A 23,142-nucleotide genomic window follows, 5' to 3' on the forward strand; every position below is an offset into this window, starting at 1 on the left:
TTTTTAAAAAGTATACTAAAATACACTCCAGGTATTTAGTAACAACCCAATTTCTTTATGACTGGGGAAAGAACTTTTGGGGGCATTTGGTAGGTCTCTGTTTCTACTTGTACAATACTCATACGTTTCCCATTATTGTAGCATCTGAGTATTTCACATCCCCCCAGTGAAGTAGAAAAGTACTATTATCTATCTTTGGTTTAAGATGGGGAACTGAGGTACAGACTTAGTGACTTATGCAAGGTGACACCAGAAATACAGGGTGAAGCTTGGACTTGAACACAGATATCCCAACTCCCAGGCCAGCACCCTAACCACAGGAGTAGAACAGACTTCCTGAAAACGTTTTATTTTAGATTAACAGCAAGACAAAAGTAGAGACTCCATGAAAGAGAGCATGGTGTATGCTCTCTCTCCTGAAACGGTCTGCACTGAATTGAACACAGATTGGTTTCATTAGTGGAGCTATTAGAGATTTAAAGGTGTTATATGCATAATACAAAGAGGCTAAGGGAAATCCACGTCCATTTAAATTGGACAGATTAAGTCAGATGGTCAAATCCCAGCTCCCAGGGGTTCGGGGTACTTGATGTCATGATGTGATGCTTTTTGCCCGATGAGTAGCAACAGTGCCCAGAGAGACCCTATCCCAAAGCATAGATTGGCTAAGAAAGGACAAATGTAGTTTGGTTCTTTCACTCTGATGGGATGTAGTTCTGGGTTATATTTACCAAATATTAGGGCTGGAGTTTACGTTGCTTTTGGCTTTCCCCTTCCCTTCCTGTCTAGTCCTATATGCAGCTCCCTCAGTGTCTATACCAGCCTCTGTTCTCTAAGGCAAAGCCTGTATCTCAGCAATACAATACTTGCCTTCTCTCACATTCAGACTGAAGGTCTAGACGTTTTTTCTACCTTTTGTTAGTGGGGGTCAAAGGTTAGGGAGTGTTCCCAGCTAGTCTTCTCTCGGACTGATCAGGAAATGCATCCCAGAATATGGAGTTATGCTTGGGAAAGGAAACGGGGACTCCGCCAGTGGGAGTAACCCCGCTATTTAAACATGCTCAGATTTATAATTATCAAGGCATCTCCCAAAGAGAAATGTGCTTTTGAAATACAGTCAAGATTACTCCCACTCCAGTTCTTACATGCACAGATGCTCAGCTGACACTGTCTAAATAAAAACCTTTTAGCCTATGCCAATAAGTCTAGAGCAATCTGCCAAAAAGCATCTAGGACCAAGATACAAAACGAAGTCAGGTCTGAGCAGAGTACTTTATATATAAAGGGTGCAACTGTCATGCCTCTGTCTCTTGAAGTCTGCATACAAGATGGTTCTGTCTTTAAGGTTTTATTGAAATGTAATAGTGGAATTGCAAAGGGATTCAGCAGATACAAAGCAAATAAACTCCCAGCAACAAAGCCTATGATTCTTTTATGCGGGTTTGTGATGAAATATTTGTTAATTTTTTTTACTTTAAATCAGAGATGGCTTTTGGTGAATGAGACTCAGTGCACGTGCTTCCTCTCTCTTCCTCTGCCCCCTCCCCCCCGGCGCTCCAAGCCCTCCCTGAATTTCGATAATCTCTAGCTTTATCTTTCATTGGACAGTTTGGGTCCAGGTTGTGCCCATGCTACTAAGATCAGTGTTTGGCCATTTGCCTGATATCTGGAGTTGTTAGATAAGTAAGTTGGTGCCAAGTTTATCACAGTCCTGTGGAAAGAGGTACTAGCCTGCCAAAAGTTTTGTCTTCTTTTGGTTTAATTAAAAACCATTTAATAGTAACAGTGGGCCAAATCCTGAAGTCCTTATTTGGGCAAAACTCTGGCAAGTAAAATGCTTCAGCATTTGCCCCACTTTTGTTTGTCCGCATGCATATCAGATGTGTGGAATGAGAATATGTGGGCTAGAATATACAAGAATACATCATCGAGATTCTGGGGACAGTGAAATCATGAACATTTGTGGCAGGGGGGGTTGGGTTTTTTCTGTCTTGGAGTTTGTCATGTCAGATACAGTGTTTTTAAATAGAATACAACCATTAGCTATTTCTCCAGATATCTAAGGCTATTATCTCCGGCTTTTGCCAAAATGAGTCAAGGAAGAATTCTATATAAACTCTGTGGCTGATTTGACAGCTGCAGAATTGTGGCAGGTTTGAAGCCTCATTATTAAGCAGAAGTGATGAAATTTTTACAGAGCAAATCTGCCTGTCTGGTAATTCACATCTTGGGAGAGGGTGGAGTGGGAACAAAATCCAATAAACCTACTTTCCACCACAGCCCTAAAACCCAGGTGCTTTAACTAGGATGAAAGTAGAAGCCTCGGCTCTGTGAAGCTGGTTTTGGAACTGGAGAGAGCTGTTAAAAAAAACAAAAGTCGGGGGGGAGGAGGCATGGGGGCCTCAAACTTTGATTTTTCAATGTCTTGCCAAACAGTGAGTCTGAATTTCTCCATTCCAATGTTTGGCAACTATTTGAGCCCATGTGCCACCATTATCCACGATGACACAAACACACATGGTCGTTGGTGTTTTTGCCAGAGGGCCTCTTTTATCACTAGTCCAAATATCTTGCATCAGCTTAGTGAAGTGACTTGCATTCCTTCCCAGAAGCTGTACCCCTGGCCCCAGTCTGGCTCACCTTGCACTAAAAATTAACCAATTGACTTTGGAACGCAAGTAGGATTTGGCATCTTGATACTCCCTAGAATTACTGCTGTCTAGCACATGTGTTGTGCGTACATACGCTGGGCCCAGTCCCATTAAAGTCAGAGGAAAGAGGTAACTCAGGGTATATACACACTGATGGTGGCAAATTCGCCACTGTCAGATCAATCCGGAAGTCAATTTAGTTAAACCACCTCCCCAAAAAGCGTAGCGCTGCGTTGACGGGTACGCGTTTCCCATCAGCGCAGCGTAGTGGAGACGGCGCGCAGAAGAGGATTTAGGAAGTTGACCTAAGTTATGCAAGCTACTACACGTAGCTTGTGTAACTCCTGTCGACTGCCACCCAATTTCCCCGTAAGTATAGACCAGGACTGAGTGTCATGTGAGTCTGACTAGGCCCCCTGGCAAATACATCCAGGCTCATCCTCACAGCTGCACCAAAACTCTTTGTGACTTCTCACTTTTAAAGGAGTAGCTCCTCTGAAGATAGAGCGGTGATCTCTAAGCACACACAAGCCACCAAATTTAAAGCTGCTTCAATTAAAAACTACATTTTAACCCTTGTCGAAATCTTCTCATATCGAGTAAAATAAAACACCGTGTTTGCCTCAAGTTCAGTTCCAACCAGGGAATGCTTAGTACAGATATGGATGGATAATTTTTTAGGTGCATGTTGATCCGTGCTAAAACATTCTTGTAATTGGCTTCTAAGGTGCATATGCTACAATTAATGCAATACTCGGTCTGGTAAGGATTCTGTAACACCTGATAGAATATGGCACAGGAAGCAATTAAGGGCTAATTGCATCTTTGGACTGCAGAACCTGCAATGCATTTAACACTGTTATTCTTATAGGGAAAAATATTAAACTCTACATAAGGGAAGAAAAGCATCCAGCTCCAGTCTTTACTGCTCATTTTAGTAATTTCTTCCAGATAACTAACACATCTGTGTCAGTGCAATTAAAACAGAAATTCTGTCTAATGAACAGTTGTAGCCCGTGGGCTATAGCAGAATAAGCGGTGAAGTTGGGAACAGTCTTATTAAAATAATAATTAAGCAACGAGTGAGTGTGTGGGGGGGACACACAAATAGGGTGGAGGGTATGTTATGGTGCAATAAACTGAGATAATCCAATTTTGAACTTAAAAGACAAACTTCTCCCCCTCTTCCCACTCTTAACAACTGCCACATGATGCAACTAGAATAGGAACTGTGCGTACACGTGACAGCCTCCTCTTCAGAACATGCTTTTGATGCCCTTTGTAATGGCTGGTCAGTTTTACCCTGTCTTACAATAAAATAAAATCTTTAAAAGTCCTAGCCTTACACTTACGTTCTGCTGAAATTGTGGTCTTGTAGCATTAAGAATATTCACTAATATCTACTGCATCACAGACGTTGTAAATCTAATTCAGTTAAGCCAGTTCAGATATTTTGCATAGACTTTATAAATATTTCTGCTCTCGAACAGCTGATAAAATGTGGCCGCGGGGAGATGTTTCTTGTATTGGCTAAGCTTTCTTAACTTTTTTTGCATCTCCCAGAAAATTGTCCTTTGTCAGTAAAAATGGTCTAGACACCTACTCAATTTGAATTAAATCGCCTTTGGCCCCTAAGAGGAGAGGATGATGGCTATTCAGGTTGAATCTTGGAGAAGGTAGACCAGTTGCTGTTACATGAAATGTAATGTATGTATTTTTAAGCCTGCAGCTTTGAAGCAACATTCAGGTTTTCTTTTTTATTTATATATGTTGATGCATTCATTGTTAACCCTTTATATGGAAAGGCATCCCATTCTAAATCACTATTTTACGTTATTGAGGATAATCTAACACTCTTGGAGCTGGGCTTTAATTGCCTCAACGTTCATATTAAAAATTATTTTGCCAAACAAAGATACTTACATCTCTAGTTAATAAAAATAAACATCAACCAAATTCCATTGGAAAGATCTATTGGAATGGTTTTGATGGGATATATATCTAAGAGTTGTGGGTTTTGGGGGTTTTTTTTTTTTTTTTTTTTGCTTTTTAAATGTTGATTATGAACTCAAGTGATTACTTACCATTTTCATTTTAATTCCATCTGATAAATCGTTTCAGATGCAGAAAGCAATACTGCATCTTTAAATGGCTACTCTGTCTGCGCATCTCACAGGGCTTTAAATGCCCTTTGTTATCACAGTCTAGACGGGACGCAGGCAGAATATTTGATGTTATAACTTATAAGGCAAAGATGTGACAAGGTTGAACTAATTTACCAGCTTATTTAAAACTGAATTTTCAGAATATTTTTCCTTGCAAGCGGTCTTCGTTTTTCCATTTTATTTTTATGTTTTTGTGGAGAAGTTAGTACAGTATGTTTAAACAGCTTAGACTCAGAGAGGAGACATTAGCTTACTGCAGCATGCAGTACTTTAATTGCCCTTTTTATGACTGTCTAGACATCATGCAGATGCATGTTTGTGGTGAGAAGACATTTCCCCCTCTGGTTATACGATAGTCTGAAACCTTTACATTCACTGTCTTTTTACTCTCCAATCTTGGAATCCACTCCCCAAATCACTTTATTTTCTTTTTTAAAGGGCAGTTCAGTCTCCTTTTTGTTTTCTGCCTTTTTAATGTTTTTTTGCAAGTGCTAACATTTTTCTGGGAGAATGCAGGTATGTAGAACAAGTCTCTCTTGGAGTTGCATAGACAGATCACATTACAAAAGCCACAATTATATTTTATATATATTATTTGTGTGCATTCACGTTGCAGTAAGAATGCAGCTCGATAGGCCAGGTTTAAGAATGAAAATATAAGCATGATTTGAATGGGTTCGTGGTTTTAGTTATGCAAATGAGATGCATTAATTAACCCGTTGCTATAGCTACTACTTTATTGTTAAACAGTGAAAAAGGGACAAACTCTGCCTGTGTCCATAGATGATCCTCCCCTCCACCCACCCCCACCAAACTCTTTACCCCCCACCAGAGCCAAACTGCAAAGTCAACTGCTATTCCCTACACTCCCCTGAAATGCTGCAGGTCACAGCATTTATGTACACCACAGGCTTGTCCAAGGTGGAAGATGAGGGAGCAGAGCTAGCCATCCACTGTTGCAAGCAGACTTAAAAACTGCAAGAGCCAAAAGCACATCTGGATATTTAGGTCCCTAGAAAGCCGGTTAGAAGCCAAGCTAAAATCACATCTGGGAAGAGTGGGGGGGGCGGGGGGGAGATGGGCAAGTGCACAGAATGAAAGAGGGTCTATTCCCCATCCCCTTGCCCTTGTGAAAACCTATTGTTGGTGTTGACCTTACTGAATAGCTGTAAATTTTCCATCGCACTCTCTAGTCATCCATCTACCTTCTGGTTCCTACGTGCAGGGTGTCTCATGGGGATTCCAAACTTGTTCCACTTCTGCCGTAGTGACCAAAGCACATATTAAATAGAAATAGATTTCTGATTTTATAAAAAATAATCTGTCTGGAAAAGCGACAGGGAATGATCTTCGGATTAGTGAAAAACAGATTTCTTCTTCTTTTTTTTTTTTTTTTATATATAAACATCAGGGCTTGCTCCAGAAGTTAGTCAGCCCTTGGGCAGTGACTACAATTGTAATGGAAATAAGTTTATTACCTCCCCCCTGTAATTTTACCAGGCCCATGGTATTCCTCCTCATCTACTCCCCAGGCACTCAAGCCAATTTGGGAATAGAATTGTAATATTGAAATGGCAAAATGCAGATCAGTTTGAGATTTTTGTGTGTTGAATTTTTTTCTGGTAATTTTTATGGCTATAATTGACGTTTTCCTTACTCCACAGAAGCAGACTGCCTTGTGAAGTGTCTCTGGTTTATAAACAAAGTGACCAAACAATGCAGGGAGCACAAAAGTAGAGGAAATATGAAAATGCAAAGATATTCATGTGGTTACTGAACTGTACTAGCATTGAGGAGATCTGGCTTCAAACCAGACCACATCCCTGTGTGACTTTGAGCAAGTTACTTTGTCTCTCTGTGCTATGTGTAAAATGAGGTAATAGCATTTCCTCTCTCCCACCCTTTGACTTGCCTATGTAACCCCCTATCCTGCAAACACTTTGCTTCCCAGAGGAGTCCCATTCGAGTCCATAGGACCTAATGAACTATTAGAATCAATAAGGTGACCCACCCGAGGAACATAACACATTCGCCTAAGTGTTTGCAGGACAGGGACATGGGACTGTATTTTTGGAGTGTGTGCAGTACCTAGCACAACGCGGCCCTGATTTCTGGAATTGAAATAATAATATGACCTGGGTTGTAATGGGACTGTTGCCTAAATGATGAAAGTGGGAAGGGGCTGATGATCCATATAGGAAAATACATGATCAACAGAGCGTCACATTAAAAACCTCTTTCTTGGTCACAGCTGATCAAATGTTGCAAAACTGGCTTTTGTAGTGCATCTCGTCCTGAGGGCTGAGCTGTCAGGAGATGGAGCAAAGCACCAGTGAGAGAGATTCCTAGCTGCCGTTATCCAAAATTACTTTCTGAAGCTAGCCGTATAGCTGTGTATATGTGCAGGGATTGTTATTTATTTGTATTACAGAGCCCAGTTGAGACTAGGGTCCCTTTGTGCTTAACGCTGTACCTGCAGATAGTGAGAGAGAATCCATGCCCCCCCAAGAGTTTGTAATCTGAGACAGGTTGTGAATCTCCTACGCATATTGGTGAAGTCACTCACACAAGCAGTCCCACTGGTGCCCCCTGTACGGTAACGACTGACTAGCAACAGGTGAGGTCCTGAATAGTCCTAAGTAGATAAGTCAAACAAAGGGTGGGGGGCAATATTTTGGGGAAGCTGAGGCAAAAAGAGATTAATTGAATTGTCTGAGGTCACACAGGAAGCCAGGAACTGAACCCAGCTCTTCTGATGCCCAGGCAAGAGCCTGCCCCACAAGACTCGTATTCCTAGTGTATGCAGGTATGTAGAATACACACGTAATGGGTGTGTATGTGGGTATATAGAATACACATGTAATTTTTCCTTCATTCCATTATTCCGTCTCCAGATTCAAAACTGCAGAACATGCATAACTTAAACTGCTTTGGCATGATATTTCTGACAACGGATCAAATGTATATTCTGTAGTAGCTGTTCAATAGCAGCATGAAGCTGAAGCAGTTACTGTCCCATGGAAAACAATCTGTAGTGCCTCTGTCAGAGAGGATCTAGACTTTCACAACTAAATGTGGAGCTGCATGCTTAAGGTCCTACAAACACAAGCTAGCTCTCCATTATGGTGACAGACAGCTTAAAAGAAGATGGGAGTGGAAACCCAATCCATCTAATTGCTGTTAGTTTTCTGGGGAGGTAGCAAAGCGCTCCCTGGAAGAGGTTCACTCTCCTTAGAGCGTCCCTAGCTGACAATTCATCTGGCGAAACAGATGTGGGCAGCAACAAACATCTATTTCTATAACTAGAAACAAATTTGGTAATTGCCTCTTTCAACAGGACTTGCTCAAGCAGGAAATGAAATTCCTAAATGGCAGTTAGCAAAAGTATTTATAGCTAAGTTCGTAAATGAGACATGCTCTTTTGTCATGAGTTTCTGATGGTTGGGCGAGAAACCTATCCAACAGCAAACCACATATTGATCAAGAGTGTTTCCAGTGTACATGGGACTATTCTGTCTTGTTTTAATAGACGTTTAAAGCACTCCTGGCTAACCAAAGCATCTTTTGTCCTTCAGGGTATATATACAGGGCTTGATTCTGATATTTACACTGGAGTTCAGTGGAGTTGCTCCTGGTTGATGCAGTGTGCTTGGAACACGAGGTCCACGGACTCTCTTACTTTCTTGACCCTTGGGGTAATTGCTATGTTTTGATCTAAGATAAAGATAATATCTGTGGAATTGGGGTCTGACTTCTCTCTTTGGGTGGGAGAGGTAGGAGGGAGTGGAACAGAGGGAGCGGGACAGGTGGGCAGAAGAAAGGACTGAGATCCTGGTGCAAAGTTGCAGCTGTTAATTATTGCTATTGCCCAGGAGAATGAAAGGGGGAGTTCAGAGAGTGAGGCAAGGGGCTTTGTTTCTGATATTCGAGCAGCCATCTAGCTGTGGCACCTTCGAAGAGTCGACGGAAGATGGTGAAATAGCTCTTTTGCTTACTCTTTGGTCAGTGATGGCCAAAGGAGGGGTTTGAAAATGTTTATAAAGTTTAGTTGGTCTAAGTATAAAATCAGATTCTGAATTAAAAAAAAAAAAAAATAACCATCCCTGCTCTTGGGAATAGTTTCCAGAACGTGGTGCACAAACGGTGGTCCTTCTATTAACTCCAATCGACTTTGGATCAGATTCACTGTGCATAAAATATGTTGGTTCAAAAGACTTTGGGGGGGAATAAGTGAAACTGGGCAAAAAAGGGAGTTAATTTTTTAAAGTGTCTCGCTATCCTAAGGGATCGCCATTTAGTTCACATATTCTCTACACAACTCCTATAACACTGGTTAGTCTCTTTCCATCCTCCCCACCCCGATGTAATGAACCTCTCCCAACCTGGTGCTGGAATCACTTGTTGCCAACTTTCTGTTCTTGTTTTTACAATTACTTTAAAGCAAAAAGGTGACCCAACGGAAAGATTGGCTGATTTTTGACATGAATGTTCGTAAAGCTTCCTGTAAGCGCCAAGGATTGTCAGATAGATCCTTCTCAGTTTTTGGTGGCTTTGGGCTTTGAACTTTGGGCTTTGAACTTGACTCTCATTCCTTCAGGTTATATCTGTGCTAGTTTGGAAAAACTCTCATCGGAGCACTAGAACAGTGGGAGTCCTAGCGAAAGTGGGATGATGTTGTGGCAAAAATGTGGGATGATGTTGTGGCAAAAATGTCCAAGCTCTGTCTACACTGATGTTGCCACTGTTGCAGTCACTGACAATCAGGAAATGAGGGTGATTTTTTCCAAAAAGGCTAAATCCTGAGAACTCAAGACCAGAGTATGTCTGTGACTTAGGTAACCAATGACACTTGCTTATCCAGTCTGATGAATGAAAAACTGAGCTACATTAAAGTGCAGTTATGGTCCGAAAACTGATGCTGTGGCTGGTATCTTGGTCTTTCATCTTTCTCGAGCAATGATATCTGGCGCAAGCTAGCTCCTTTTACGAGTCACGGTGCGATTTTATTTATTTATTTTTTACTCCTTACACCCAATGCTACAGTTCTCAACCTGGGATTAGTATATTGTCTGGTGTTTTTTCTGCTTTGTACAGCACAACTGACAATGTTGACTCTGGAAATATAATTTAGCTGTTGTGTGTGCTGATGCTGCATAAAGCAGAACTGAATCCAGCTCACTCTTCCGTAGTTATGTACGTAGCTCTACAGTGCTGGCTATTATGGGCCTGTTTCCAGTCTCATTTATATTCATATTTTTTGCCAGTATAACACCATTGACTTCAAGATCGTTACTTCTCAAATACACCAATGTATGTAGATCAGGTTGGTGTCCTATATTCGTTTTCTTCAGTATTTTCTGTCATGCGTTGTAGACAGATGTACCTGTTGATCTGATAGGTCTTTTCATTTCTGGTTTAAATTGAGCTGATGTTACTTGGAAAGTAAACAAACAAATATGTGCAGTAATGACAAGATGCCATGTTTGACAGTCCATATTTTCTAACTGTGACTGTCCTTCTGATGTGCAGGTGATAAACTAGAGTAATCTACCAGCTTAGTGTTTGCCTTTTCACTTCTTCCCATCTTCACCAGCGTTGGCAGCAAGAACGTTTGAGTCTCTCTGAGAGGAGTTATTTGGGATCCGGTGAGTGCAGTAGCTATAAACCAGGAGCTAGATTCTGGGCTGTCGCACCTTTGGAGCTATCTCTGAATTCTGGCTCTTGTAAGAGCTGAAGCAGCTCCTTGCATAAATCAGAGTCGCTGCACAGTCCAGACGATAGACTGTGGGCCTGAGGCTGCAGTGCCGAAACTTAACTAGCTTGTTCTTTGGGAAACTGCATCTGCAGCAGTATCTCCCTTCAAGTGTGGGAAATGGGTGGGGTCCTCAGGGCAGCTGGCCCCAGGGGCGCTGCATTACAGAAAGTTATTACATTATTAAAGCAACCCAAATTCTTGAACAGTGAAAAGCATTTCCCACTGAAACTGGGATACACCGGGCTCCCACTCGTCCCCCCTTTGCCAAGAGCTGCTTTTCATTTTCTCCCTCAGAGGCTGTGGTGTATGGCCAGTATCCTATTCTGCCTCCCTTTCCCTTCAAGCCTATCAGGTACAGAATTGTGGAATTTAGAAATGGGGGTTGGGTGCATGGAGATCTACAGGCCCAAAATCCCAAATGGGGTGCAGAACACTATGGTGAACACCACCTGATTTAGGAATTTTCTTTCTCTCCTTCTCGCTACTTGTTTTATATCATTAACACTGAACCGGTCTTAAAGTCAAGACCTTGCACTTTCTCTGTATTTTCTTTACAGCTATATCTGCAAAACTGGCGCTGTCATCAGGGACTACAAGGAATCTGTTCAGTCTAAACATGTCGGGGTGGGGGGGTTGGTGGGAGCATGAAAGGATTAGAAAACCAGGATGAAAATAGAAATTAGGGTAGTGCACATAACCATTAAATTTTGCTTTGTGAATCACATTGCTAGGGCAGCTGTTTGGCTGTTGGAGGTGTTAATGTCAAATCACAAAACAGTGCATGATCAAAGTACTCCTCCTGGATTTCTGACATTCTTTTTATTAATTCCTCCAGATACTTCTGTCTCGGCTGGAAAATCTCTCTCTGTCTCTGTGTTTGTGTAGAGACCCCTCGTTCTGAGACCAAAAGAATATTTTTTAAAAGACTATTTGGGAGGCTGGGACCTTAAAATCAATATAAGGTGATGTTTAGTTTCCAGAGATTGTAGAGGAAGTTGAAGTGTATCACAGCGCTGACACTTTTCGAGAATAATGGTAGACTACAGGTTTATTATAGTCAACAATTCACTTCAGATTGTATAAACTTCAGAACACACCTTTCAACCTTATTTTGTTTCACTCAAAGCTATTTTAAATGTAGGAGAGGACAGTGTATTTTGGTTGAATTGAAAAGATATTAACCAATCAGAATGCTCTTGTTTTAACTGAATTCTCCTTCTGATCTGAGGTGGCATTTCACACCCACTTGCCTAAACTCTGCTAGAAGTCCTTTCCTATTCTGTTACTTCACTGTGCTGAGTCACATTCATAAAGTGAGACTCTGTAAATAGCTCCAAATGCTTTGTGAAGGAGTAACACAGAACACCTAGATTGTATCCTAACTCTGCTACTGTCTCATTGTGGTCTTGGGCAAGTCACTTAACCTCCCTGTGCCTCATTTTCCCAGTTCTGCAAAAAAGTGTATACAGATTTGCATAGGTATTTATAGTGCATATCATATGAGGGTCTTGCTGAGGGGGGATTTGATAGAAACCTTTAACTACGTGAAAGGGGGTTCCAGGGAGGGTGGAGCTACGCTGTTCTCTATGATAGTAGATGACAGAACAAGAAGCAATGGTCTCAAGTTGCAGTGGGGGCGGTCTAGGTTGGATATTAGGAAAAAGTTTTTTTACTGGGAGGATGGTGAAGCACTGGAATGGGTTACCTAGGGAGGTAGTGAAATCTCCATCTTCAGAGGTTTTTAAGCAGCTGCTTGACAAAGCCCTGGCTGGGATGTTTTAGCTGAGGTTAGTCCTGCTTTGAGCAGGGGGGGCTGGACTAGATGACCTGAGGTCCCTTCCAACTCTGATCTTCTCTGATTCTATGATTCACAAGGACAAAGCATTGCATAAAGGCATTGAGTGCACAGAAGTACGACGTCTCCATTCAGTATTTCTGCAGCGTGCTTGCAGTTTTTAGCATGATTCCATTTTCTTGAGCCATTGGGTGAGATTTTAAGAGGGCTCCAAATGCTGCTCATCTCAGCCACAGGGTGTCATCCCAGTGTGGCTGACAACGGTCTCCAATGACAAGATACACTCTAGCGGCTAATCTATCTTAGAGTCCGTAAAGGCCCTAAAAATTCTGTTAGCTCCTCTCTCTCCTCTCCCACAATCAATCATGTCTGTTTCATGAATTCACATAATCTTCCATATACCTCTTCAATTATGTCCTCACTACCCAAAAGGTGGTGGGGGTTTACAGGGAGATAACCAGCATGTTATTAGCTCAATGTAAAATCATAATGGAGATGAGGCATCAGTAGTTTTTGACCATAAAGTAGCTAGGTGAAATCAGCATTCTATATCCTCTCACGCATGGCTGACCTCACCTAGTGTTCCTTGTGGTAAAATTACAAGGCTTTGTCTCCCTGGGGTTTTTATAGTGGGATAGCTAATATATACTAGTTAACCTTAAATGAAAAACTCACCCTTTCCCCCAGCAGTGAAGGCACAACTTTAGTTTATCTTTCCTCCCTTCTGCCTTTGAACTTCCAATATAGTCTTTGGCATTCAGTGCAGGTGCTTATGCTTCCTTAACCAGCTCAGGTGTAAATCTCACCCTCAGGAAAATGGAATTGTGCTCAAAGATGCAAGCATACTGCAGAAACACTGAATGGAGAAGTCTTACTTCTGTGCACTCAATGCCTTTATGCAATGCTTTGCCCTTGTGAAGTGCAACAAGACCCTCATATGAAATGCACTTTAAATACCTATCCAACTTTGTATACACTTTTTCACAGAACTGGGAAAATGAGGCACAGGGAGGTTAAGTGACTGGCCCAAGGCTACAATGAGACAGTAGCAGAGTTGGGTATAGAAACTAGGTGTTCTGTGTTACTCCTTCATAATGCATTTGCAGCTAATACAGAATTTCATGCATTATCTCCAGCAGTGATCTGGCTAAGGAAAAAGGATGTCGAAACTGACTAGAATTAAATTCTAATACCTTTAAAGGTGAATGTCCTCAGTCTACCTACTGTTAAAAGAAGTCCTCAATCCATGTCTTCTGAAAACTATTCTGATATTCAGGAGGATGTTATTCAAGTTTGTACAAGATGTGGTTGCACCTTAGTTCATTTTCAAGAGGCCAATTTTAAATCTGCTAATCTTCCTATAGCAGTATATACCCACTTTACTGAGCACTGGTATTAGGCAAGAGGAATCTTTTTGCACAAAAAATGTCCTGTTCAATATCCCAATGAGGCTAGCTACAAAAGTTATTTGAAATATCTTAGACAAATTCAGAATTAAAGGCAAATGTACAGTGCTGGAAATAGTTGCTTGGCCATTCTATTAATCTCTTGGGGCCCATTTCTCTGAAAATTTTTCCATGTTTCTTGAACTTCTTGATTAAAAAATGATGCCCTATTTTCAGTGGAAACTGGCCTGTTTTAGAGATGAAGGCTTTCATTGTCTGATTTGCAAAACAACCGTTTTATCAACCTTACTGGAAAAGAAACCAGTCCCAGAACGCCTACCTACCAGTTTATCCCCTCCATAACTCTTGAGTCCAGTTCCATCTCAGTGCCTCTTTCGTTCCGCTTGGTATTCAACAGGACAGTCCTTTATCACGTGTGTAGAACAGGACCAAAGTCAAGATAAAACCACACTCCTCCTCAAGCAGAACCTGACTAGGTGAAAGAAAACCTACTCAGTACTCGTCCCGAGCAGAGCTGATAATGATGTTAGCAGCGCAAGAGGGTGGCTGTGATTCAGGGGAAAATGTTGTCTCCACTGGACTCTAAAACTTTTAATATAATAAAATCTGTGTTCTTTTCAATCTGTTTTCTTTTTTACAGTCTCATGAATTCTTACTCACTTCCTTTTTCTTTTTTCCTACTAATCTAATTAGCCTTGATTTATAGATTAGCAATAGCTGCTACTGAATGAAAGCTGCATCTGAGTTTCCATTATAAACTCATTTTTGGTCCCTTCTATAAGATGGTGTTAATAACGCAGGGGAATTTTTAGAAATTTCCGTGGCATAGACTGGGCTTTTCTTGTTATACCTTACTTCCTATATTCACCTCATCATCCAGGACTTCGACCCCACCCCCCTTTCCACATTACTCAACAATCACTTTTTATGTTGGTTGCCTGGAACTGTTTGAGGGCCAGAGAGGGGCAGGAACATGCCCAAGGGTACGGTGGAAGAAAAACGTTGAAAGGGGTTGACTTTGTGTAGAAACAAGCAAGCCTCTTAGTAGGCCGGGTCATGTCCCTTCTCTCTGTGCCTGGAGTGGCTCACTGTATATGGATCACCCCATTTCCACCTGGACAAGGGGCCCAGTTCTCTCTGGCATGGTCTGCCTTTCCAACAGAGCCAGCAGTGCTTTCCCCTTTTCTGAGATCTGTGCTAGAGAAAGGTAAGGAGTGGACAGCTGTGGAGTATTGGCATTCATAAATAAAAGGTACTCTATATATCAGAAAAAGAACAAAGCTATGGTTATCTTTTCTGTATATAGGAACAATAATTGTAAAAGAAGGAAATGCATTTTAAATACCACATTTTAAGTACATCACAAATATTACATAGCAAATCTGATTCTGCTTAAAAGCTGAATATTTGCAACGAACTGATACATTTGCAAAGAGTAATGATCATTGGTAACAGTATGAATATTAAATCACTGTCTTCTCTTCCCCCAAGGTTGTTTTTTTAAAACAAAATTTCAACCTTTTGTGGATGAAATGCTCAATGGACATAGCATTTGAAATGCTCCTAGCAGCTATCAGAAAGTTATTCCTTTCAATGTCTGGTTCAATTTGATTTTAAATTCTAAAGAATCAGGTCTTCATTCAAAGTAGGAGGAAATCTTGGCTCTGGTGCTCCTGGAGCCTAGATAAATGAAACAGCATGCCAGTTGAAAGTCACTCACATGGGGGACTGCTGGTCAGAATGACAATGAGTTTTCCTCTGCCTTGTCACATAGACAGCAGTTACTAACCAGATTAGATTTTCATAAATTTCAGACACTTTCAGTTTCTAATACCTTAGTGGGCAGACAGAAGTCCAGGCATGACCAAATTTGCATATGATTGTTTTTAACCAGAAGGGAGGTGTTGTTCCTCTTAGCTCTTTGGCAATTTCTTTTACAATGGTGGTACCCAAATTGGGCAAGGCTAAGGGTCCCATCGGCTCTTGGCACACTGTCAAGGTATTACACTGAATTTGTACACAAGTGTAGACAAAAATTTGAAATAGCTGTGTGCACTTCTGTCATCCAGGGTACACTATGTAGGCTGTTTTTCATAGTTCATAAGCTTTGGGAAGCTCTTCGGGCACCTATCTTTGATTTAATATAACTGTATGATCCATTATGAAACCATTATTCAAGGTCATAACTGGCTTAAGGGGGCAGACTAGTGATAGAAACTCAAACGCAGCACTTGATCAAGTGATTTCACTTGACCCTGAGCATCCATTTCCAGAAATTCGTTAACGCATGAAAAATGTTTAGTTGCAAAACGATCCTGCACAGATCCCAAAAGCGGCAATGTTTGTCTAGACAGAAAATATAGAGAAGCAGGTTGTGCCACTTAAATGTGGTGTCTGAACCTGTTAGTTTGAAATGTATTCAGGAGTAAAAATTATGCTAAACGCAAATTAGAGTGACCTTACTTTGTATTTGGAAACCGAATTTGTCCATCTCATAAAGTCTGGAGCATTCATAACACCTCCCTAGGGGAAAATTACAGAGAGAAATGGAATGGGGTCTCTTCTCATTGAAAAATGACAGTGATTAGGAAGCCAAATACAAAACATGGGTTTTTTTCCTTGTGTTTTTTTAAGACACCAGCAGAATAATAAATTATGTGCTTTGCAGTCCTCTCCACCCCCCATCCCTCCTGACTTTTTATTTGCCTGGTTATATTATATTGATTCAAACTTTAGGGTTAATCATGATCTTTATTCATTAGTTTGACTCCAGCCATTTGGATGAAATTTTGCTATGGAGATCCAGCTTTCCAAGGTGTTTTCACTGGTTTTGGAAATGAAGCACATGAATACAAGTTAAAACCGGAGGAGGAGTTGGCATAAACTTTGATGCCTCAAGTGGATCTGACTTTTTTGAAGCTTGAAAAGAACAAATTGTGTGGGGGCATTTTTTTTTTTTCCTTTTCAGAAGGCCAGATCTGGGGGGGGGGAGGGGGGCATTAATGTTCTTGCTACTGTGATACAGCACATCTCAAAATATCTGACTTAGCCACAGGCTCGTACACTGTGTTGCTTATTGCAGGCTGGAGTTTGGGGGGCAGAATTAGACTTACAGGCATCTCACTGATGCAATCCCCATAGGTAACAGCTGTTGTGGGAGCAATAATGTCCAGATACATGTGGCTGCTGGTGTCTCTATCACCCTGTCATCTAGACCTGCTCTGAAAGTTGCTGATGCGTTGTCCGCCCTAGAGGCACACTGATGGCAATGCAATTGTGAGAAATCTTTTATTAATAAAACATAGCATATCCCTCATAGCTAGCACGGGCTGAGATGCACAATAGTTTCTAGGTTCAGATTCTGATCTCCATTCCAGGGCAAATGTAGAGTCACTCTGTTACAGACTTTCTTAGGTGTTTTGAAGCTATTTGCTTCCCCAGGCGAACGGCGAGAAATTATCAAGGACATGGACATAGATATGAAAAAGTGATGATTGAAATCAGGAGTTGGTCTGTAGTATTGCAAAAAAAAAAACCTGCTTGTAGGATGTTGAGGTTACAAAAGTAATTCCCCCCAACCCCCCAAATTAGAAAATTAAACTTCTGATTCTGTTATAGTGCTAACTTGCCCACACTGCACATATTGTTAAACTAAATTATAAATGTAAACAGCCTAATTCATAATCAAAAGTAGTGTGCGCCATGCGATATGCTGCACAACTATATGATAAAATCTCATCATCTCACCTGCACTCAGCCCACTAATCTATCTTACTTGAGTCCACTACTAATATTCCAAGCAGCTGCCTTTAAAAGAAAAGGAAAAAGCCCTACCAGAAAGAAATATTTCCTCTTCTCTAACAATCACATCATGTTGTTATGTAATAGCCTTTGGTACCAATGTTGTAATCAGTCAATTAAATTAGTGGCACACTAGACAGTTCTTGGTACTGGATCAGGGATAGAGTTTTAACATACTTCTCTGATCATGACACCCCTCCCCAACCTTTCCCATGGGGAAAACATCCTTTGGTCATTCAAGACTGTCAGGTCACAATATTTTTTGTGTCTGGAAAAGCTATTTTACGCAACTTTTAAAGGACTATAAAATGTGATGTATTTTTCTCTCCCCCTTAAGGTTGGCCTCATGGTAACTAAGATGCCTGGTTTTGCAGGTGGGAGGGGAATGAAAAACACTCCCAGATAGCTTTAGCTTTAATTATACCAACAAAATTCCTTAAGCGGTTTAGCAAGACTTGGCTAATTGATGTGTCTCACACCCATCGTATGAGAACTTTTCTTTGTAACCGGCTAGTGTTGTTTTTCTTTAGAAAGTCTTTGGAATCTTTTGGAACAGACTCGTATCCCTTTTTTAGGTTTTATGAGCCATTTGCTCACTGTTGTCACTCTTTTTTTAAGTGACCAGGACATGTCACACTTTATCACAGGCAAAGTTGACTCGCCATTTTACAATCCAGCTTCATGTAAATTAGGCAGCAAACCGCATATTCCATAATGTGGGATGGTGGTTTATCCCGCTTATGGTCTCTGTTACAAATATGTAGGAGAGAAAAGAGGGCTCATCATTATCAAGGTGAAGTTGTCTGTGCCATTATGTTTTAAAGAGCTGGTCATACATCTGCTCTAATGGGGTCACTGAATAACTCGGGCATCTGGACAGAAGTGAAATGTTCTTCAGCCGTGCATTGTCTCGACTTTGTGCCAAGCCTTAGTTACAGAAAACACACAGCATCTCTGCTGGGACAGCTCGGAGGGAACAGAAAGAGTTCCGGTCGGAGCGGCACACCCGGACTCAGTAGTGGGCAGTCTTTGGGTACGTCTATACTGATGGCGGCAAAGTCGCCGCCGTCAGATCGATCTTTCCGGATCGATTGAGCGGTCAGTGTAGACCTGCTCAATTGATCAGGAAGTCGACGCAGTAAATCCACCCCCTCAAGTGGCGTAGCGCTGCGTCAAGGGGAACGTGGTTCCCATCGGCGCGGTGCAGTGAAGATGGTGCGCAGGAGGGAAGCACAGCAGTCGATGGGAACTATGCAAGCCATGCAGAGTAGCTTGCATAACTCCTGTCGACTGCCGCCACATCGCCCGGTCAGTGTAGACCAGGGCTTTGTATTTGCTATCTGTATTTTTGAAATTCCTCTGTGGCAAACTCCTGTGAATCAAAGTGCACGTATAACCCCTGGTGTGGTACAGACATATTCTGAATACTGCATCGCCGCAGGATCCGCTCATCTTGTGTGACCTCCGTTTTTCTGAGTGGGTAATTAAATGGGGCTCCTTCCCAGATTTTGCCTGATTGGGGTCACTTGATAGGTGAGGGAGGTTGATGAGGATATTTTCTGGAAAGTTACAGTAGCTGGGCATGGAGAGTTTCTAATTTGACCGGATGGAATATGGGAGTTGATAAAGTCACCTGAGTTTGAAAGGGATGGTTGCAATGTGCTGCCATCTCTTATGGTGTGGCCACCCAAAGCAAAGTGAACTGGGACTCCCCTGGTGAGGTCTGTCTCTCCAAATGGCAGCTATTTACGCCAGGCCTTTGGATCTGAATAAATATCTTATGGGAACATTTGTTTTTTTAAAGGGGGCAGAGGACCACAATAGCCCATTAGGAAATGGAATTGTTCATCCCAGTTAAGTCTGGCGTTCTGCAAATCTGCTACTCTCTTCTCTCTAAAGAAATACAGACTAGCCCAAAATGCAGGTCTTCTGCAGCCCGCAGCGCATAGGCGGCCACTGTGGGAATCCCCTCCATCCTGCACACAGGCAACCATAAATCTGGTTAGTAAAACAAAACAAAAAATCCCTTGCTCCTATATGAACCTCCCCCTTGTCAGCCAAGGCTGAGGCCTGTGCAGTGCGTGACAGGACTGCCAAATGCAGTCTGACCTAACTCCACCTTCGAGGAAGCCTGCCTGTCTGCCAAAGCGCTTAGAGCTGTCTGGGAAGCAACGGAGCATGCCCAGGGCGATAGCAGTTAACACAAGGACAAGGGGATTGTCTCCCTGTCAGGGTTGCTGTTACCTTTAACCTCTCATGGTTGGAAGGAAACAAAAGGGCTTCGGGGAATGGTTTAAAGCCTCTCATCCTTTTGGTCATGCAGGGAGACTTTCTACAAAGGGTCCTTGAATTTTAATGGCGAATATTTAAATGAGGCGGAGGGCCTGTGTGACTTTCCCTTCATGGCATTGTGTGGCTTCTTGACATGTATCTCATTGAGGTAGCAAGTACAGAGCGGCCTTTTCTCTGGAGTGGATTTAAAGAGCTCTGTTTATTACAGGCCCCAAAACAAGCCCCAGCGATAGGCTGCAGCTGTGAATGTGGGTGTCGGGGGACAATATGCATACTGTATGTTGCCCATTCAGTGGAGAGCATTACATCTCGATTCTTGAGACTTTGAAAGGCTCTCGGGGAGAAAGAGAGGACTCTTCGCTGTCACTCTTTCACTTTTCTCCACCTATCTCCCCTCCAGCCCTTTTCCTCCCATTAAAATATGGCATCCAAGAGGCTCATGCTTGGAAGTTATAGATTGTAAAAGTTTGAGAAAGGATTGTGTGGGAGGGGGGTAGCGGGGGGGCTCGACCAATGTCATACACACATTTTTTTCTCCAGGGAAGCATTACCTGAAGTTTTTGCTACACAGTTGCATTACAAAAAGGACAGAAAATAATGAGATTTATAGGAACATAAGAATGGCCATACTGGCTCAGACCAATGGTCCGTCTAACCCAGTAGCCTGACTTCCAACAGTGGCCAAAGCCAGGTTTCAGAGGGAAAGAACAGAACACGTAATCATCAAGTGATCTATTCCTTGTTGCCCATTCCCGGCTTCTGGTAAACAGAGGCTAGGGACACTTCAGAGCATAGGTTTGCATCCCTGCCCATCCTGGCTAATAGTCACTGATGGACCTGACCTCCATGAACTTATCTAATTCTTTTTTGAACCCTGTTTATAGTTTGGGCCTTCACAACATCCTCTGGCAAAGAGTTCCACAGGTTGTGCATTGTGGGAAGAAATACTTCCTTTGGTTTGTTTTAAACCTGCTGCCTATTCATTTCATTTTGTGACCCCCAAGTTCTTGTGTTATGAGAAGGAGTAAATAACACTTCTTTATTTTCTTATTTATTAAGAGTTCTTAATAGATTGCACACATACCCCCGCCCTCCCCCTCCCCCCCCCCGGAAAAAAAAAAAAAGAAAAAAGAAACTATTGGAATTAATTGGGTGTGTGCCTGGAAGGGATGATGTACTGGATTTAAGCATCCTTCTATCTCTGGAAACACAGATTTCAATCTCAGCAGGGTTAAATAACCCTTCATTCTCCCATGAAGTGTGCTGCACATGGGGCTTTCAGATTAAAGGGAGAGGTTCTAGGTAGTTGGCATGCTGTGCCCATCACCATGCCATATGGGCACCTGGTCCGCTTTACTGTTGAAGATCCCATGGCTCCCTTTTTAGGAGAGTAGAGTTTGTCCCTGGGACTTTATCTAAAATTCCCTGCCATTACTGTTTGTTCAGGGTACTGTGCACTGAGTGTTGCACTCAGTTGCTTCCTTCCACCCCAGAGGTACCTGCCCTTTCAGTGGCGCAGTAGCTAGGTTAGCTCCAATCCTGAAAAAGACATACTTTCATCCTTAAATGTAAGCACCCAAGTCTTCCCACTGACTTGAAGACACACCCAAGTCTTTGAAGGTTGTGCACACAGCTGGTAGTGTTTTGGGGCCCTTTGGGATGAAAGGTGCTGTGGGAAATGTAATATTAAGACTGGGCTGGTGGCAGAAACAGCTGCTGCTGCTCAGCAGACTGAACTCCAAGGTAACTGGCAAGGATTGCCACCTGGACTGCTTTGCTTGATGTTTTATTTGCTTTGACTTCACTGCTGCCAGACGCTAAACACTCCATAAAAAATATCTGCCAGAGTCAGCAGAATCCATTCCTTCAGACACAAATGTTACTGCGATACCTCCTTTTTAGGTACTCCTGTGTTTTAATGCAAATTACAGTATCTGTGATAGCTGCGGGCACAACTTTGGAAAAAGTGGCTTCTGGGGCTTCTCTTGCAGAGGAACAGGTTATGTCTAAGTCATCAGCACTTTTGGCTTTGTTTTTCCTCCCTTCTTTCCCTTGAAATGGCCCCAGTCTTTACAAATATTGCTGAGGGGTGTGGGGGGGGAAAAGCCTTCCTGAGATTCCCTGTGCCAGGATAGCACCGATAGAAAAGCACTATGCCCTCGCTTCAGCCCAAAGTACAGGTGAGCATCTGTGTTCGGCAGACGGGTACAGTAACTTCTTGGCCAGCTGTCAAGAAGCTGAGTTGCTCAGGGTGGCTTCCATGCTCCCCCAGGATGCTGAATACATTCTCTCTGAACTAGGATTGCATGGAAGTATCTATCAAACTATTATGTGCTGTCTCCGATATGTAGTTCCATCCAGTGCATGCTACAGTCCAAGTGAGGTGTGAGGAACTATTTCTTTTGACTTTAGGAGCCATTCCACACCAAATGCTGTCTAGTGTCTCTTGGAGATGCACTGAAGTTAACTGCTAACCTGTTAAGGCTCTTTGTGCTAATTCACACCATTCAAGCCCCCACTGTCAGCTGGCTGTGGTGAGCACTGAACTGAACGATCAGGGGTGTAGATGTGGTGGGTAGGCATGCAGTCTGTGTAGACTCAAGGTCTGTCCTCTCATTGAAAAGCATAAGTTCTGATCCACTGTGGGTTTTTTTGACCAATTAACTGGACCTAGAGAGGGAGATTTGTCACGTGGGTGGGAATCAGAAAATTCCTGGTTCTGTTTCTGGGTGTGTTGCAGGCTTGTTGTGACACCTTGAGCAGGTCTCCATTTACTGACCTGTGCAAAGGAAAGAATACTCACCCAACTCACAAGGCTGTTAAGGGTTAATTTAATACAAGCTCCTCAGCTGAATAAGATTATGTAAATGTTAAGGGCACTGCAAAACTGAACTCAGTTTTTAAAATAGTTTAATTAAGACCAGAAATATTTGAGGCATGCCTTCACTAAATGGAGTGACGGGGCGTTCAGCACAGAAATAAAACGTTGACAGCCTGGTTAGTGGAGGCATCTAGCAAACATTTCTGGTAGAGATAGGCCTGAACCCAAACCCCGGGGAGAAACTTGGTCTCTGGACTCTAGCCTCACACCTGAAGCTGATAAAGCTGACATCTAGGTATAATTTAGAATCATTTTGTCTTTGCAGCTCACATTTTAAAGGCAATACCTCTTCTATTATGGATTACGGCAGTTACTACTTGGTGCTGGTCATTTCCCTTTTCTATGTTGCTTGACAGGAAGCTTGCAGAGAACTTCTGTGTCTGAGAGATTGAAACC

At 42.2% G+C, this 23,142-nt stretch overlaps 1 protein-coding gene across 3 annotated transcripts in view; it reads left to right on the forward strand.

Moving 5' to 3' along the window:
* Window positions 1-23,142, forward strand: part of PMEPA1 (prostate transmembrane protein, androgen induced 1) — a 57,598-nt gene that overhangs the window by 25,981 nt on the left and 8,475 nt on the right. The window lies entirely within an intron of this gene.

This window comes from Emydura macquarii, unplaced genomic scaffold (genome assembly GCF_026122565.2).
Source record: "Emydura macquarii macquarii isolate MOO-44397 ecotype Brisbane River unplaced genomic scaffold, CSIRO-AGI_Emac_v2 contig_1483, whole genome shotgun sequence".
Classification (NCBI taxonomy): Eukaryota; Metazoa; Chordata; order Testudines; family Chelidae; genus Emydura; species Emydura macquarii.